This window comes from Hordeum vulgare, chromosome 4H, assembly GCF_904849725.1.
Source record: "Hordeum vulgare subsp. vulgare chromosome 4H, MorexV3_pseudomolecules_assembly, whole genome shotgun sequence".
Lineage (NCBI taxonomy): Eukaryota > Viridiplantae > Streptophyta > Magnoliopsida > Poales > Poaceae > Hordeum > Hordeum vulgare.
In genome coordinates this window covers 39784404-39802515 of record NC_058521.1, presented here as the reverse complement: position 1 = coordinate 39802515, position 18112 = coordinate 39784404, and positions in this window count along the sequence as shown.

Below are 18112 nucleotides of genomic sequence, written 5' to 3'. Positions count from 1 at the left end.
GCCGCGCTATACAGGCTTGTGGGCCCCCTGGAGGTCCCCTGACCTAGATCTTGCGCCTATATATTCCCTAATATTCCCAAAAAAATCAAGAGAGCATCGCAATCGCTTTTCCGCCGCCGCAAGCTTCTGTCTCCGCAAGATCCCATCTCGGGCACGTCCTGGTGCCCTGCCGGAGGGGGGATTCGGACACGGAAGGCTTCTCCGTCAACACCATGACCTCTCCGATGATGCGTGAGTAGTTCACCATAGACCTACGGGTCCATAGCTAGTAACTAGATGGCTTCTTCTCTCTCTTGGATCTTCAATACAAAGTTCTCCATGATCTTCATGGAGATCTATCCGATGTAATCTTCTTTTGCGGTGTGTTTGTCGAGATCCAATGAATTGTGGATTTATGATCAGATTATCTATGAATCTTATTTGAGTTTCTTCTGATCTCTCTTATGCATGATTTCATATCCTTGTAATTCTCTTCGAGTTGTGGGTTTTGTCTGGCCAACTAGATCTATGATTCTTGCAATGTGAGAAGTGCTTGGTTTTGGGTTCATACCGTGTGGTGACCTCACCCAGTGACAGAAGGGGTAGCGAGGCACGCATCGTGTTGTTGCCATCAACGGTAAAAAGATGGGGTTTTCATCATTGGTTTGAGATTATCCCTCTACATCATGTCATCTTGCTTAAAGCGTTACTCTGTTCGTCATGAACTCAATACACTAGATGCATGCTGGATAGCGGTCGATGTGTGGAGTAATAGTAGTAGATGCAGAAAGTATTGTTCTACTTGTCTCGGACGTGATGCCTATATGTATGATCATTGCCTTAGATATCGTCATGACTTTGCGCGGTTCTATCAATTGCTCGACAGTAATTTGTTCACCCACCGTAATACTTGCTATTTTGAGAGAAGCCTCTAGTGAACACTATGGCCCCCAGGGTCTACTCCACACCATATTTTCAGCCTTACACTTTTTACTTCGTTGCACTTTCCGCCTTCAGATCTCACTTTGCAAACAATCTTGAAGGGATTGACAACCCCTTTGAAGCGTTGGGTGCAAGCTTGTTTGTGTTTGCGCAGGTACTATGGACTTGACGAGACCCTTCTTCTGGATCGATACCTTGGTTCTCAAACTGAGGGAAATACTTACTGCTCCTGTGCTGCATCACCTTTTCCTCTTCAAGGGAAAAAACCAACGCAAGCCCAATCTCCGTCAACGTGTCAATTTCTGGCCCTATTGTTTGAGAAGTAGCAGCCGCCCATCTCGCCGATGAGGTTCTCGCGGCGTTGCAGTGGCTGGACCCAACGTGCCACCATGGTGGCAAGGAGATCCACGCCCGTGAGGCTTTCCACCCCGGCCATTTGTGTCAGTCGGGCGCAGATCTGATCCACCTCCGCAATCGGATGCGACAACTCAGATTTCCAGTTCATTTTTTCAATCGGCGGTGCATCGAAGAAATCTGGCACGTTGATTTGGTCGACTGCCGGATTAAAGTTCTTCACGTAAAAGAATCCCCGCTACCAGCTCTTCACCGAGTCTTCCAGAGGAAGCTTTGGGAAGCCAGATCTCGTGCGGTGGTAAACGAGCGTCGTTTCGCACAGAGTCATCCTCTTCTCACCGGTGGCCTTGTTCGTCACCGACAACTGCTTGAAGAAGAAGAGCTGGCACAAGAGATCCATGTGCGGCTCAATCCCCAAAAAGCCCTAGCATGGGGTAACGAAGGCTGCCAGTTGCAGGACGGCATTGGCGACGAGATGGTGAGGCTACTAACCATAGTGCGTAAAGAACAGAAAGAATAAGTTGCTCGCCGGCAGCCTAAGCCCTCGGGGGAAGTGCTCGGCAAACACCACCACCTCACCAGCTTGAGGGGCCGGAGAGTTCTCTGCCCCTGGGATGCACGGGGTGACGAGCTTTGCCGGCGGTAGCTTGCGATGATCACGGAGGCACTCAATGTACCCCTCGTCGACGTCGCTATCATCCTAGGTATCCCGGGTTGACAACATGATCGGCGGTGGCTTGGGGCGCGGGGTCAAAGACGAGGAAGGGCAACGAGTCGCTCGGGTGACGATGATGAACGACAGCAACAGGCGCGCTGCTGGCATTTCTCTCTCTCTCTCGATTCGGGAGGGGAGGTGTCGGAGAAGGCATGGGAAGGGGACGGGAGAGAAAATGGCTCCCTCGGCCCCTCCTCCTGTCCATTTAAACCTCGCGCGAGGTAGTGGGGGAGGGAATTGATGTCTACGCACGATTCTATTCTTGTAGACTATGTTGGGCCTCCAAGCGTAGAGGTTTGTAGGACAACAGCAATTTCCCTCAAGTGGATGACCTAAGGTTTATCGAACTCAGGGATGTAGAGGTTGATGATGGTCTCTTGTGTCCCCAACACACCTAATACAATTGTCAATTGTATAGGTGCACTAGTTCGGCAAAGAGATTTAAAAAAGGCAAGTGATATGGATGGTAAAACAAGGTATTATAAATCTGAAATAAAAATGGCAGCAAGCAAACATGAAACAAAACTGAAAGTAAACGGTGTTCAATGGTGGAAAACAAGGCCTAGGCTTCATACTTTCACTAGTGGAAACTCCCGACAACATTAACATACTCTAATCACATGATATTTCCATTAAAACATGCAATGGAGACATACTTGGAGGTCATTCCTTTGTGATCAAGAGAGGGCGAGAATTATGTAGGGCTACAAAAGCACACCTCAGAGTTCGTAGTTCTCATCTATGGATTTTCCAATGTCACCGCGGCCATCCAAAGAGAGTACCACAATCAGCACAACATATCTCAAGGATAGTCAAAGACAAGCACCAAGAGACTCTCGATCTTCAATCAATTCACAAAAGAGGAAATCACTCATGAAAATATTCTTCTAATCCATGTCCAATAGACCGCTGCCACCATGGTCTCGGGGATTATACTAGATAAGATCAAGTAAGTACATCAATCCAATACATAGAAGAAGGGGAAACATCATGAGATCACCCTAGATTAACATAGCATACGATCACAATAAAGATCACATCATGGGAGAGAGAGATGCTCACATAGCTACACGTAGAAGACCTCAGTCCCGAGCGACACAACTCACACATGGCCATGGTGAGCAAGAGGTTGATGGAGAGGTGCAGCGAGAGAGGAGACGGCGGCCACGGCGGCGGCCACGGCGGCGGCCACGACCCTTGGGGGTGGCGGCCCTTGGCCCCCCTTCTTCCTTGGAGATGGTGTTGGTTTGGAGGTGGTTCTCCACCCCAAGGCGGCTGCCTCGGAGGAGGAAATCTCGTAGCTCTTGGTGGCTCTCGAGAAATCAGGTTTTTCCTCTCCTTATATGGGTCGGGACGATCATCCTTGGCCCTCCGATGGATGACCCTTTGATCCAAGGGCTCTTGGACACCTCTAGAACCTTCCTAGCAACCCTCTCAGCCCTAATGAGGTCCCCAAGCCGTGGCTTGGCCGAATCCATCTAATATGGTAAGAGTTGGACTCAATCACGTCACCAATTCCCGTAATCCCGTAATCAGAAATTTGTCCTCCAGTAAAACGGGCTTTCCTCGAGCGTCCAAACCCTAAATGGGCCGAATTTTATGTCTAGAATTATCAGCATAAAATTCCCCACAACGTTCTCATCTATTATTTTTCCATTTGACGTCATCGTCGAGACAGAAACAGACGATCGCTAAAATATGTAGGGGGGCAGATTTCACGGAAGTCAGAGTCCCACTCCAACAAGGTTTCCTCTTCTATTTTTGATAGTTCCTACACATCTGTCACGCCCTCTTTTTGCTACCACTTGTCAGTATTCTAAAATTCTGAGCTTGTTAAAACTTTTTCATAACTAACGTTGTGAGTGCCATGATTCACATTGTATGCTTGTATGCTTGATCATGTGAGGTTTTAAAACCCTAAATTCCTTTGGTATTATACTAATTTCCAAAAAAACCTTTGATAACCAAAGTAAAACAACCTTGAGTTGAACTACATGTCCTTGATGGCAAGCAGTGTTTCTACTCATATTTGGTAATCTGATCTTTGCCTATCTTTATATTTCAAAACCACAAAAAAAAATATTTTTGTGATTATTTTTCTAATTAAATGACGTGTCCATTTTTGAGGCAAGAATTGGTATCCCAACTTGGGAAAATACTTTTCTGCCTTGGAAAAATCTGATTAAATTTAGGGATGATCAGAAGGACATATATTTTTCATACATAGGATTTTAAACCCCATTTTTTATTAAATTTTTTGATTAAAACTGTAAAAGCTATTTTTGTCTATTTTGGCATTTTGAAATATTTCCAAAGGAAATATTCTCAATAAATTCCTAGAAAATTCCAGTGGTATCCCTAAGCATTGTTTGGTGTCCACATAAAGTTTCACCTTGATCAAAGGTGGATAAGGACCCCAAATAACCCAAAAACCTTGTCTGTCCAGAATCAAGTTAGAGCAACTCTACATAGCAAAGTTTGTCCAATGGGGCTAAAACTTTACAGGAGTGCCTAATACCTCAAATGAGGGTTCTACACAAAAAATGGGATTTGTGGGACTTAGTTTGCCCACACTCCCTTTGGAAGGAACATATCTGGTCATATTGGAGTGATTTCAACTTTACAAAGCTAAACTTGTCCTTTGGAGCTCAAATTTGGTGGAACTCCATGGTTTACCACCAAAACCAAACCTGTTAAGTCTTAGTACCAGTGGTGGGATGCAACCCCCTATACCCACTGTCGAACACCTTCTGACAGATAGGAAAAAGCCACCTTAGCCACAGCTAAACCAAACTCCTTTGTTTCAAACTCTTAGATTAAGTAGCCAGCACCAGTATCTAGCCCCAGTTAACTAGCCCCTCATTGGTTCAAAGTGGAAAGGCCAAAACCCCCAATTTAGACCTCAGTTCATGACTGAGAGCACCGGTATTTCTTGCCTCCTTTGACCAGCCAAAGCTCCCACTAAAACCAAACGGCTAGCCACACCCCGAGCAAGTGCCAGGACATGCTGGACACGTCCAAAGTGCCTCAGAGCGCACCAGCATGCCGTGGCATGCCAAAACTGCGCTCTGGGCACGCTACAGGGAGTCACCAAGGTGGGGGCGAAGCCTTCGGCCAGTTCCAGCCTCCCCCGAGACGCCCAACCTTTTCCTCGACAACCCCTCTGTGTCGGACAAGCCTCAGGGCCCGTTCTCTCTCGCGCTAGAGCTCGCGCGACGCGTCCCCGCGCGCTCCAGAACCGGCCAAGGTTGTGTGGCCATGAATGCACGGCTCTCCTCTCTCTCTCTGTGCAGCAGATGGTTCGGGCGGTCCAATATCTTGTCCTGAGACCGTGGTTTCAACCCCAACGTCTCTCTGCACCTCCATGCGCGCCACGGTGAGTCACCGGCGCTCCCGAATCTGCTCTCCGCCGGGGGCCTATAAATAGCACTCCCCCTCGCTCCAGCACCCGTCAGATAGCTACGCCACATCTACTAGCACCTCCCTAGCCACCCCAGCAAACTAGCAGAGCCCCGGTGCTCGAGATCGACCGAGGCCCCTCCGCCTCGGAGCTCCGGTCAATCTCCGGCTACACGACGGCTCCTCGCCCCTCAACCCACCAAACTGACCCCCTTGATCCGAGGAAGCTTTCCCCTAACTCGCCCGAGCTTTTCCGTGTCTCTAGCCACTCCCTCGACCACATCCCGAAACTCCTCCGCCATGGCCATCTCGTCGCCGGCGAACCCCTGCCTCCCCGTCATTGTTTCGACCACCAGCAGGTAGGCGACGGTCAGGCCAACCCATTCCCGTGTTCATTGGAGCATGAGCGCATCGGCAACCTCGTCAGCGTCCTCCTCCTCTCTGGCCAGAGGTAGGAGACGACCCCGACAGGTGTGCCCCACCTGTCGGTGCCCCAGCCTCCACCCCCGCGCTGGCCTCGGCCACTGACCGCAGGGCCCCGCGCGTCAGGTTCAAACCTGACGGCGCGTGCGCCTGGGCAGGCCTTCGGCTGGCCATGGGCCAGCCCAGCTCTGGGCCGAGCCAGGCCAGGAGCTGGTCTGTTAGCTTTTTATTTTTAAACCTGAATTTCTAAGAATTTTATAAAAACATTTAACGAGTGTAAAAATATAATTCTTCCACTGATATTTTTCTAAAAATGTGTAGTATTTAATGATATGCCTAGATGAATTTTTCCAGCAACTATTCTATTTTTATAACATTAAAAAATGGCTAAAATGGAATAGTTTTGCTTCTGCATGGTTGTTTGCAAAATTATATCTTCAAAGAAAACTAGTGCAAATATTTTTTAAATGATATCTTAGATTTATCAGAAATAGGGAACATTTTTAAAATAACTTTCTGGACTGTTTCTGTGTGAGCTACTTCTTATTTATTGTCTTATCGATGATAGAAAACTCGTGTGACGAGGGAATCGGAGCGAAAGACCTCGAAGACCCCAGATACTTAGCTGACCAAGGCAAGCAGCCCTTTGACCATGACTGGGCATATGTTACTTTGCATGTTAAAATAGCAAGTATTCCCGTTGCATATGATCATAAGTGCCGGTAATCATCTGATATGATTTTACCGAAGGCTCCCCCGGAGCACATGCATTGAGCTTGACCCTATCCCTTGAGGGTCATGCTAATACCATGTTGACAAGTAAAGATAGATGTAGATTCATCATGAGCATGTTGTTGTCACAAAGCAAGAGTTTATGAAAACCCCGTTAGGTGCCACTAATGCCCGAGGGTGATGATGAGTTAGGTGGTCACTTTTGGTGAAGTGATGCACCCGGTATTTGTGTGAGTAAGGTTTCGGAAATGGGATTAGATTTATGATGTGTCGACCGTCCCAACCTTACCAGTACGGCCACGTTACCCCTTATGGGACGGGGCTATGTTAATTACTCTGGTCGGTTCTAGGAAAGAGCCACATTACTAGTGGCGGGAGTGATATGTGGTCACTCTCGTGATGGGGTCGTGCCGGGTAGGACGACTATGCCATTTTTATGAGTTCCATCCACACCGTTGGTCCCCGCATGGTTGGTACTGTCCAGAGTTGGAGCTCGTAAGACATACAACATGTGGGCTGGGTACCAATCGAGTGGATCTCTTTGTCTAGTATCGTCAGGGCAAAGGCATTGATCGGGTTCTTACCTCGGGTATGTGATATACCGCGAGTCGTGGATGACACAGAAGTTTACCGGATCTCGTGGGTCCAGCGTACTACCTCTGCAGAGTGTAAACTATTCGAATAGCCGTGTCCACGTTCAAGGACAGTTGGGTAATCCTGCTTAAACTACGTCCTGATATTTCCGCATAAACCAAGTGTGTGTGTGTGTGGTGATAAGAAAAGTGTTGCTATGATAGCAATGTATGACCAAGTTCGGTGACTTGGCATACAGGGTGAATCCGGATGGTTCAGCCCTCAACAGATATATTGATATATGTAACCCGTTCTTCAAGAGTAATTCTTTAAGTTGATGCATATTCACGATCATTCCACCCAGATGAGTTACACTAAAGATGCATGATATTGTTATCCTTCACTTTCATTGTTCATATCATGGGTTGTTTGCGAGTACATTCAAAGTACTCATTGGCTTGCCACTGGTTATGTTATTGACCAGACATGGAAGGACTGGAGTTTGGAGATGAGTATGTCTTCGACGACACCCCTGCGAACTAGGACGCTTCCGTGTCAGAATGCCTGTCGGTGTAGGCTTGATGGCATGGGCACCCGCTTAGCCGTGTGTTTTCCGCTACTAGTGTATTCGTGTGAAATGGCCTTAGGCCCTGTCTTGTGAACTTGACCCTTCGGTCACGTGTTGTAATAATCGGTACTTGGATGTAAGACTCTTTATTCAGTATCTGTGTTCGATGAGCATTGATCTCTGGGATCACTTAGCACGGCGATTCTCGACTAGCAAGTCGGGGTCCCCACAGAGCTGGTATCAGAGCCATCCTGACTATAGGAAGCCTTAGGTAGCATGGGCAATAGCCGAGACAATTAGTGCGCATAGAATGACCCGAGAACCGCACCCACCATATATTTCTAACGCTCTCCTCTACACCTTGTAGATGGTTGCCGTACCCGAGACGCTTCTGGAAACATGCTTTCCTCTGCTTTTGAGTGATAGCCTCGAGAAGTGTCAAGTGTGTCGCACGCCCATTTTTCTCTACCACGAACACTGGGTCAGAAACGACACCAAGGAGTATCACATGGACGTGATAGTGAAGGCTAATGACTCCCCAACTAGTTGGTTCTTCGAAGGGCCACAAATGGAGGATCTGATGTTGGCCGTGGAGATTGCAGCACGAGAGGCACTCGTGTGACTCCACGACATCCTTCCTGAGATGGCGGACGAGCCCGCTACTCGTCACCTACCTTTTGTTAAGGATAAGGTAGACGGGAGTTGGACACTCAACCCCTCATCCGAGGACGGAATGCCATTAAGGTTTCACACCTACTTCAGTCTCTCCTGAGACACCTTGACGCATCTCTTGATCAAGGAGTCGACTAGGATCCGCCAAGAATTGCACCAAGTTAAGGACCTACTTCGTATGGAGAAGATGAAGAACCGTAAGGTGAAGAAAGAAGGAGCACCTATGATACCACCTGGCTTTGCTTTCCGAGGAGGAATACCCCCGCTTTAGGCTGTTCCTCTTCAGAGTCGACGTTTAACCGCAGAAGAATACAGCGAGCTTTTTGCTACCTCACCAACCAAGAGACGTCGAGATGGTCTACTTCCTTCCCCTACTCCTTCGAGGAAGGGAAGCACTAATGAAGATGAAGATAGAGATGAAGATGAAGACAAAGATCCCATAGAGCCGACTTATGAGACCGTGCAGTCGATCGCTTAGCAGCGTAGGATGTACCGAACGTAGGAGTTCTTGTATCAGGATTTTATGACCCGGATGTTGTGTGAACCTGTTGGATGCAAGTCGCATTCTGCCTTGAGCAGCTTGTGAGTGACTGCATCACTTGTTTTAAATTTAATGCAGTAGTTCTTTTCAAAAACCTTTGTCATAAAACCATGCACACTAGCACACACCAGACCCCCTCTTTACTAGAACGTCATCCCTTTCAAGTGCAACCAGTTCGACAAAGAAATTGACCTGTCTACTCCCCTGACAGGATGGTGAATGCAACTCGCAACAACACTTTCGGCAACCCCGGCTCTGCCTCTTCAGGACAGCAGCAGAGAACCAGAGGGGAAGCTCATTCTGGAGATCACCATATGCAGCAAGACAATGTTCCTCCTCCACTGCCTCCCCCTGAAAGCTTGACCATGGCTTAGTTCTTTCAAGCTCTTCAGGAGGAGCGTCAAGCCAACAATGCCGCTATCCGGCAGCTGGCTCAAACTTTGGTGAACCACCCGCCGCAGAACGGGAATGGCAACGGTCGCTCAACTCTCTCTGAGTTTATGCGGACTACGTCACCCATATTCACAGAGACGATTGAACCCTTGGATGCCGATGACGTGATCCACACTATTGAAGACCTTCTCGCACTGGTCAAGTGCACTGACGACAACGAGAAAGTCCTCTATGCAACCCACTGTCTCGGAGGCACGGCCAGAGTCTCGTGGAATGGATTTCAGATCATGCGAGCCGGGCAAGTCATCACTTGGGCCGTGTTCAAGGATGGATTCCGCGCCCCTCACATTCCTCTGGGAATGATGACCATTAAGAAGCGGGAATTCCAAGCCTTAAGGCAAGGCAGTGGATCAGTCAAGGAGTATTAGCAGAAGTTCAACCTCCTATCAAGATCTGCACCTGAAGATGTCAGCACTGAGGCTGCTAAAGTGGAGCGCTTTATGGAAGGACTGCAGCAGTCACTCTAATACCAGTTGGTTGTTTGTGAATGTCAGACCTTCAGTGACCTGGTTAATAAGGCTCTTATGTTGGAAGACAAGCATCGTGCAATGGACGACACCCGTAAGCGCAAGCTAATTGGTAGTGGAGGACCGATTAACTCGAAACCAGGACCATGGCAGTCAGCCCCAGCAAAACCCAACTATCAGCAGCAGCAGTAAAAGCATCCAACATTTCGCCAGAATTACCAACCTCAGCAAGTCAGCGTCAAGCTAGCAAGCACGCCGCCGAACAACGGTGGGAGCAAGACCAACCTTCCAGCGCAAGTTACCTATTTCGGGTGTGGACAACCAGAGCACTATTCCAGGCAGTGCCCCAATAAGAAACCCGATGCTCCGTGCCCTAGTGCGCCAAATCCAGACTAAGGAGCACCAGGCAGGAACCAGGCTCCCCGCAATCAGCAGTATCACAACAAGGGGCAGATTAATCATATTTCCGCAGAAGAGGCACAGGAAGACCCGGACTGCATTCTGGGTACGTTTCTCGTCAACTCTACCCTAGCAACAGTATTGTTTGATTGTGGTGCTTCACATTCCTTTATTACGCAAAAGTTTGCGGAAAAGTGTGGATTAGAACCTACCTTGCTTCGTGGGCATATGGCAATTCAGACCCCGGGATCAGTTTCGAGGACCAACCTAGGGTGTAGAAAGGTTGGGATAGTTTTCAATGGGACGAGCTTCTCAGCGGATCTCATTGTGCTTAAGTCGCAAGGCCTAGAAGTAATCCTCGGTATGGACTGGTTGGCCAAGCACCAGAGTATCTTGGACTGTGCTAACGGGGCCATTACCATGACAAGTGACCAAGGGGTCAAAGTCAAGTATGTCTCTGAGCCAGTACCCTCTCGAGTGCCACAAGTTAACATCCTATCATAGGAAGGACTCGACCGAGTGCCAATAGTCTATGAGTACCCGGATATCTTTCCTGACGAGCTACCATGGATGCCTCCTGACCGAGACATCAAGTTCATCATCGAACTCATGCCCGGATCAAGGCCTATCTATAACAAGCCTTACAGGATGGGATCCGAAGAGCTAGCGGAGTTGAAGAAGCAACTGGATGAGCAACTCAGGAAAGGGTTTATTCGTCCAAGTGCGTCACCTTGGGGATCGCCTATTCTCTTCGTGTCCAAGAAGGATGGGACAATTCGACTTTACGTCGATTACCGTTCACTCAATGAGTTCACGATTAAGAACAAGTATCCACTCCCCAAGATTGAAGACTTTCTCAACCAGCTGAATGGAGCAAAGGTATTCTCCAAGATCGACCTCCGATCTGGATATTACCAACTAAAGATTCGACCCGAAGACATTCCGAAGACAACATTTGTGACCCGGTACGATCTGTACAAATGCACTGTCATGTCCTTCGGATTGACGAATACCCCAGCTTACTTCATGTACCTCATGAATAATGTCTTCATGGAATACATGGACAAGTTTGTCGTCGTATTCATTGACGACATATTAATCTTTTCCAAGTTTGAGGAAGAGCATGAGCAACACTTGAGGTTAGTATTGGAAAAGCTTCGAGAACACCAACTGTATGCCAAGTTCAGCAAATGCTAGTTTTGGCTGAATGAAGTTGGATTCCTAGGTCATACCATGACAGCAAGTGGATTGGCAGTTGATCCCTCTAAGATTACCACTATAACCAATTGGGAATCACCAATTGACGTGAAGGAAGTCAGGAGCTTCCTCGGACTCGCAGGATACTACCGCAAGTTCGTAGAAGGATTCTCCCGCATCGCGCGACCTATGACTCAGCTCTTGAAGAAAGACAAGAAGTTCGAATGGACGCCGGAGTGTGAGGCAAGCTTCCAAGAGTTGAAGAAGAGGCTAACACCGCCCCGGTATTGGCCACTCCAGATATCAGCAAGGAGTTCGTGATATATTGCGATGCCTCCAGAACCGGGCTAGGTGGGGTTCTAATGAAGGATGGCAGGGTCATGGCATACTTGTCACGGCAACTGCGCCCGGATGAGGAAAATTATGCCACCCATGATCTCGAGTTGGCAGCAGTAGTGCATGCCCTGAAGAAATGGCGACATTACCTTCTAGGGAAGCGATGTGAAATATACACTGACCACAAGAGTCTAAAGTATATTTTCACCCAAAGGGAATTGAATATGAGGCAACGGAGATGGTTGGAGTTAATCAAAGACTACGACCACAACATTCAATATCACCCCGGTAAGGCAAATGTAGTGGCCGACGCCTTGAGTCGGAAGACAGCACCTTAAACGTCATGCTTAAGGAAAGGCAGCCCGCCTTATACGAAGAATTGGAGAACTTTGGATTGGAACTGGTGGAACCAGGATTCCTAGATAATCTCGAAGTCAAACCAACGCTGGAAGACGACATCAAGGAGGCCCAGGAGGGTCACAAGAGCATCGAAGGTATCAAGTAGAATATTCCAGAAGGCAAGGCCCCAGGATTCTTGGAGGATGATCAAGGAGTGGTGTGGTTTGGGAAACGTTTATGCGTACCCAACAAGGCCGAGCTCAAGGAACTCATCCTATGGGAAGCTCATGATACACCCTACTCCATTCACCCCGGTGGTACCAAGATGTATCAAGATCTCCGAGAAATATTCTGGTGGCACGGCATGAAGAGGGAAATTGTGTCATATGTGGGCAAGTGCGTTGTGTGTCAGCAAGTTAAGGCTGAGCATCAACGACCCGCAGGACTGCTACAACCTCTCGAAGTGGGTTGTTGTCGACCATTTGACCAAAGTGGCCCATTTCATCCCTGTCAACACCACTTATGACGGGAACAAGTTGGCTAGTCTCTATATCGAGCACATAGTAAGCCTTCATGTAGTTCCCAAGGAGATTGTATCTGACCGAGGAACGCAGTTCACCTCAAGGTTTTGGAGGAAACTTCAGGAAGCCCTCGGTACCAAGCTCTCTTTCAGCACCGCCTTCCACCGCAGACGGGAGGACAAACGGAAAGGGTGAATCAGATACTCGAAGATATGCTCCGCGCATGCGTCCTACCGCACGGAGCCAAATGGGAAGATTGTCTGCCATTCGCTGAGTTTTCGTACAACAACAGCTACCAGTCTAGTCTCCAGATGGCCCCGTTCCAAGTGATGTACGGACGGAAATGCCGCACCCCGCTCAACTAGTCAGAAACCAAAGACGGGCTGATTTTCGGACCCGAAGTTTTGCACCGGGCAGAAGAGAAGGTGCAACTAGTCCAAGAAAATCTGAAAGCAGCCAAGTGGCGACAAAAGAATTATGCGGACTCTCCCCGCAGGATGTGGAGTTCCTTCTCGGAGATTTGGTGTACCTCCGTGTCACGCCTCTCAAGGGAACCAAGTGTTTCCACGTTAAGGGGAAACTCGCTCCAAGGTTCATTGGGCCATTCAAGATCACGGCAAGGCGTGGAGAGGTCGCTTATCAGTTAGAGTTACCTCCTGAACTTTCGGTTGTGCACAACGTTTTCCACATGTCACAGCTTCGGAAGTGTCTCCAGACGCCAAGTCGTTCCGATCCTTACAAGGACATTGATCACCGAGCCATTGACCTTCCGTCTGATCTCACCTACCGCGAGAGGCCAATCCGCATTCTGGATGAAGCAGAGGGATGCACCCGAAGCCGCACCATCAAGTACTTCAAAGTTCAATGGAGCAACCACACCGAAGCCGAAGCTACCTGGGAGCGTGAAGACTATCTCCGATCTGAGTTTCCAGACCTTTTTAGCACCTAGCTTAGGAATCTCGGGCATGAGATTCTTGTAAGGGGGATAGGTCTGTCACACCCTGTTTTTGCTACCACTTGTCAGTGTTGTAAAATTCTGAGCTTGTCAATTTTTTTTCAAAACTAATGTTGTGAGTGCCATGATTGACATTGTATGCTTGTATGCTTGATCATGTGAGGTTTTAAAACCCTAAATTCCTTTGGTATTATACTGATTTCCAAAAAAACCTTTGATAACCAAAGTAAAACCACCTTGAGTTGCACTACATGTCCTTGATGGCAAGGAGTGTTTCTACTCATATTTGGTAATCTGATCTTTGCCTATCTTTATATTTCAAAACCACAAAATAATTATTTTTGTGATTATTTTTCTAATTAAATAACCTATCCATTTCTGAGGCCAGAATTGGTATCCCAACTAGGGAAAAATACTTTGCTGCCTTGAAAAAATCTGATTAAATTTAGGGATGATCAGAAGGACATATATTTTCCATACATAGGATTTTAAACCCCATTTATTACTTTTTTTTATTAAAACTGTAAAAGCTATTTCTGTCTATTTTGGCATTTTGAAATATTTCCAAAGGAAATATTCTCAATAAATTCCTAGAAAATTCCAGTGGTATCCCTAAGCCTTGTTTGGTGTCCACATAAAGTTTGACCTTGATCAAAGGTGGATAAGGACCCCAAATAACCCAAAAACCCTGTCTATCTAGAATCAAGTTAGAGCAACTCTACATAGCAAAGTTTGTCCAATGGGGCTAAAACTTTGCAGGAGTGCCTAATACCTCAAATGAGGGTTCTATACCAAAAATGGGATTTGTGGGACTTAGTTTGCCCACACTCCCTTTGGAAGGAACAGATCTGGTCATATTAGAGTGATTTCAAGTTTACAAAGCTAACTTGTCCTTTGGAGCTCAAATTTGGTGGAACTCCATGGTTTACCACCAAAACCAAACCTGTTAAGTCTCAGTACCAGTGGTGGGATGCAACCCCCTGTACCCACTGTCGAACACCTTCTGACAGATAGGAAAAAAGCCACCTTAGCCACAGGTAAACCAAACTCCTTTGCTTCAAAATCTTAGATTAAGTAGCCAGCACCAGTATCTAACCCCAGTCAACTAGCTCCTCACTGGTTCAAAGTGGAAAGGCCAAAAACCCCAATTTAGACCTCAGTTCATGACTGACAGCACCAGTATTTCTTGCCTCCTTTGACCAGCCGTAGCTCCCACTAAAACCAAACGGCTAGCCACACCCCCACCAAGTGCCAGGACATGCTGGACACGTCCAAAGTTCCTCAGACCGCACCAGCATGCCGTGGCATGCCAGAACTGCGGTTTGGGCGCGCTACAGGGAGTCACCGAGGTGGGGGCGACGCCCTCGGCCAGTTCCAGCCTCCCAGAGATGTCCAACCTCTTCCTCGACAACCCCTCTGCGTCGGGCAAGCCTCAGGGCCCCTCCTCTCTCGCGCTAGAGCTTGCGCGACGCGTGCCCGCGCGCTCCAGAACCGGCCAAGGTTGCGCGGCCGCGAATGCACGACTCTCCTCTCTCTCTCTCTCTCTGCAGAAGATGGTTCGGGCGGTCCAATACCACGTCCAGAGACCGTGGTTTCAACTCCAACGACTCTCTACAACCTCATGTGCGCCACGGTGAGTCACCAACGCTCCCGAATCTGTTCACCGTCGCGGGCCTATAAATAGCCCTCCCCCTCGCTCCATCACCCCTCAGATAGCTTCGCCACATCCACTAGCACCTCCCTAGCCACCCCAGCAAACCAACAGAGCCCCGGTGCTCGAGATCGACCGAGGCCCCTCCGCCTCGGAGCTCCGGTCGATCTCCGACTACACGACGGCTCCTGCGCCCCTCGACCCACCAAATTGACCCCCTTGATCCGAGGAAGCTTTCCCCTAACTCACCGAGCTTTTCCGTGTCTCTATCCACTCCCTCGACCACCTCCCGAAATTCCTCCGCCACGGCCTCCTCGTCGCCGGCGAACCCCTGCCTCCTCATCATTGTTTTGACCACCAACAGGTAGGCGACGGTCAGGCCAACCCATTCCCGTGTTCATTGGAGCAAGAGCGCGTCGGCAACCTCGTCGGCGTCCTCCTCCTCCTCTCTGGCTGGTGGTAGGAGACGACCCCGACAGGTGCGCCCCACCTGTCCGTGGCCCCCCTGCGCAGGCCTCGGCCACTGACCGCAGGGCCCCGCGCGTCAGGTTCAAACCTGGCGGCACGCGCGCCTGGGCAAGCCGTCGGCTGGCCATGGGCCAGCCCAGCTCTGGGCCGAGCCAGGCCAGGAGCTCGTCTGTTTTCTTTTTATTTTTAAACCTGGATTTCTAAGAATTTTATAAAAACATTTAACCAGTTTAAAAATATAATTCTTCAACTGATATTTTTCTAAAAATATGTAGTATTTAATGATATGCCTAGATGAATTTTTCCAGCAACTATTCTATTTTTATAACATTAAAAAGGGCTAAAATGGAATAGTTTTGCTTCTGCTTGGTTCTTTTCAAAATTATATCTTCAAAGAAAACTAGTGCAAATATTTTTTAAATGATATCTTAGATTTATCAGAAATAGGGAACATTTTTAAAATAACTTTGTGGACTGTTTCTGTGTGAGCTACTTCTTGTTTATTGTTTTATCGACGATAGAAAACCCGTGTGACGAGGGAATCGGAGCGGAAGACCTCGAAGACCCCGGATACTTAGCTGACCAAAGGCAAGCAGCCCTTTGACCATGACTGAGCATATGTTACTTTGCATGTTAGAATAGCAAGTATTCCTGTTGCATATGATCATAAGTGCCGGTAATCATCTGATATGATTTTACCGAAGGCTCCCCCGGAGCACATGCATTGAGCTTGACCCTATCCCTTGAGGGTCATGCTAATACCATGTTGACAAGTAAAGATAGATGTAGATTCATCACGAGCATGTTGTTGTCACAAAGCAAGAGTTTATGAAAACCCCGTCGGGTGCCACTAATGCCCGAGGGTGATTATGAGTTAGGTGGTCACTTTTGGTGAAGTGATGCACCCAGTATTTGTGTGAGTAAGGTTTCGGAAATGGGATTAGATTTATGGTGTGTCGACCGTCCCAACCTTACCAGTACGACCACGTTACCCCTTATGGGACGGGGCTATGTTATTTACTCTGGTCGGTGCTAGCAAAGAGCCACATTACTAGTGGCGGGAGTGATATGTGGTCACTCTCGTGATGGGGTCGTGCCAGGTAGGACGACTATGCCATTTTTATGAGTTCCATCCACACCGGGTGGATTTCTTTGTCTAGTATCATCAGGGGAAAGGCATTGATCGGGTACTTACCTCGGGTATGTGATATACCGCGAGTCGTGGATGACACAGAACTTTCCCGGATCTCGTGGGTCCAGCGTACTACCTCTGCAGAGTGTAATCTATTCGAATAGTTGTGTCCATAGTCAAGGATAGTTGGGTAATCTGCTTAAATTACGTCCTGATATTTCCGCATAAACCAAGTGTGTGTTTGTGTGGTGATAAGAAAAGTGTTGCTATGATAGCAATGTATGACCAAGTTCGGTGACTTGGCATACAGGGTGAATCCGGATGGTTCAACCCTCAACAGATATATTGATATCTGTAGCCTGTTCTTCAAGAGTAATTCTTTAAGTTGATGCATATTCACGATCATTCCACCCATATGAGTTACACTAAAGATGCATGATATTGTTATCCTTCACTTTCATTGTTCATATCATGGGTTGTTTGCGAGTACATTCAAAGTACTCATTGGCTTGCCACTGGTTATGTTATTGACCAGACATGGAAGGACCGGAGTTTGGAGATGAGTATGTCTTCGGAGACACCCCTACGAACTAGGATGCTTCCGAGTCAGAATGCATGTCGGTGTAGGCTTGGTGGCATGGGCTCCCGCTTAGCCCTATGTTTTCTGTTACTAGTGTATTCGTGTGAAATGGCCTTAGGCCTTGTCTTGTGAACTTGACCCTTCGGTCACGTGTTGTAATAATCGGTACTTGGATGTAAGACTCTTTATTCAGTATCTGTGTTCGGTGAGCATTGATCTCTGGGATCACTGAGCACGGCGATTCTCGACTAGCAAGTCGGGGTCCCCACAACATCAAAGTGTAAAACAAGAACATTGTGAACTTCTGCAACTATTAGTAGGTTAGTCCAAATAAATCACAAACTTAATATAAAAACAATTATCAAAAGCATAAAAGAAGCATGAAACCATAAAAAATTATAGATACGTTTTGGACGTATCAACATCCCCAAGCTTAGTTCCTACTCGTCCTCGAGTAGGTGGAACGATAAAAACAAAATAATTTTGGAGGTGACATGCTACGAACATAATCTTGATCATCATATTTGTAAAAACATTTGTAAGTTGAGATCATAGCACTCTAAACATAGGCATGATAGATATAATTCTAACAATGAAACTTAGCAACCATGTTGCAACATGAAAAGTAACACAAACAAAGGATGATGAATAATAATGCACTTGAAAGTTATACGTTTGTTTCGAGCATAAAGAAAACATAGAAAAGTGGTATTTCG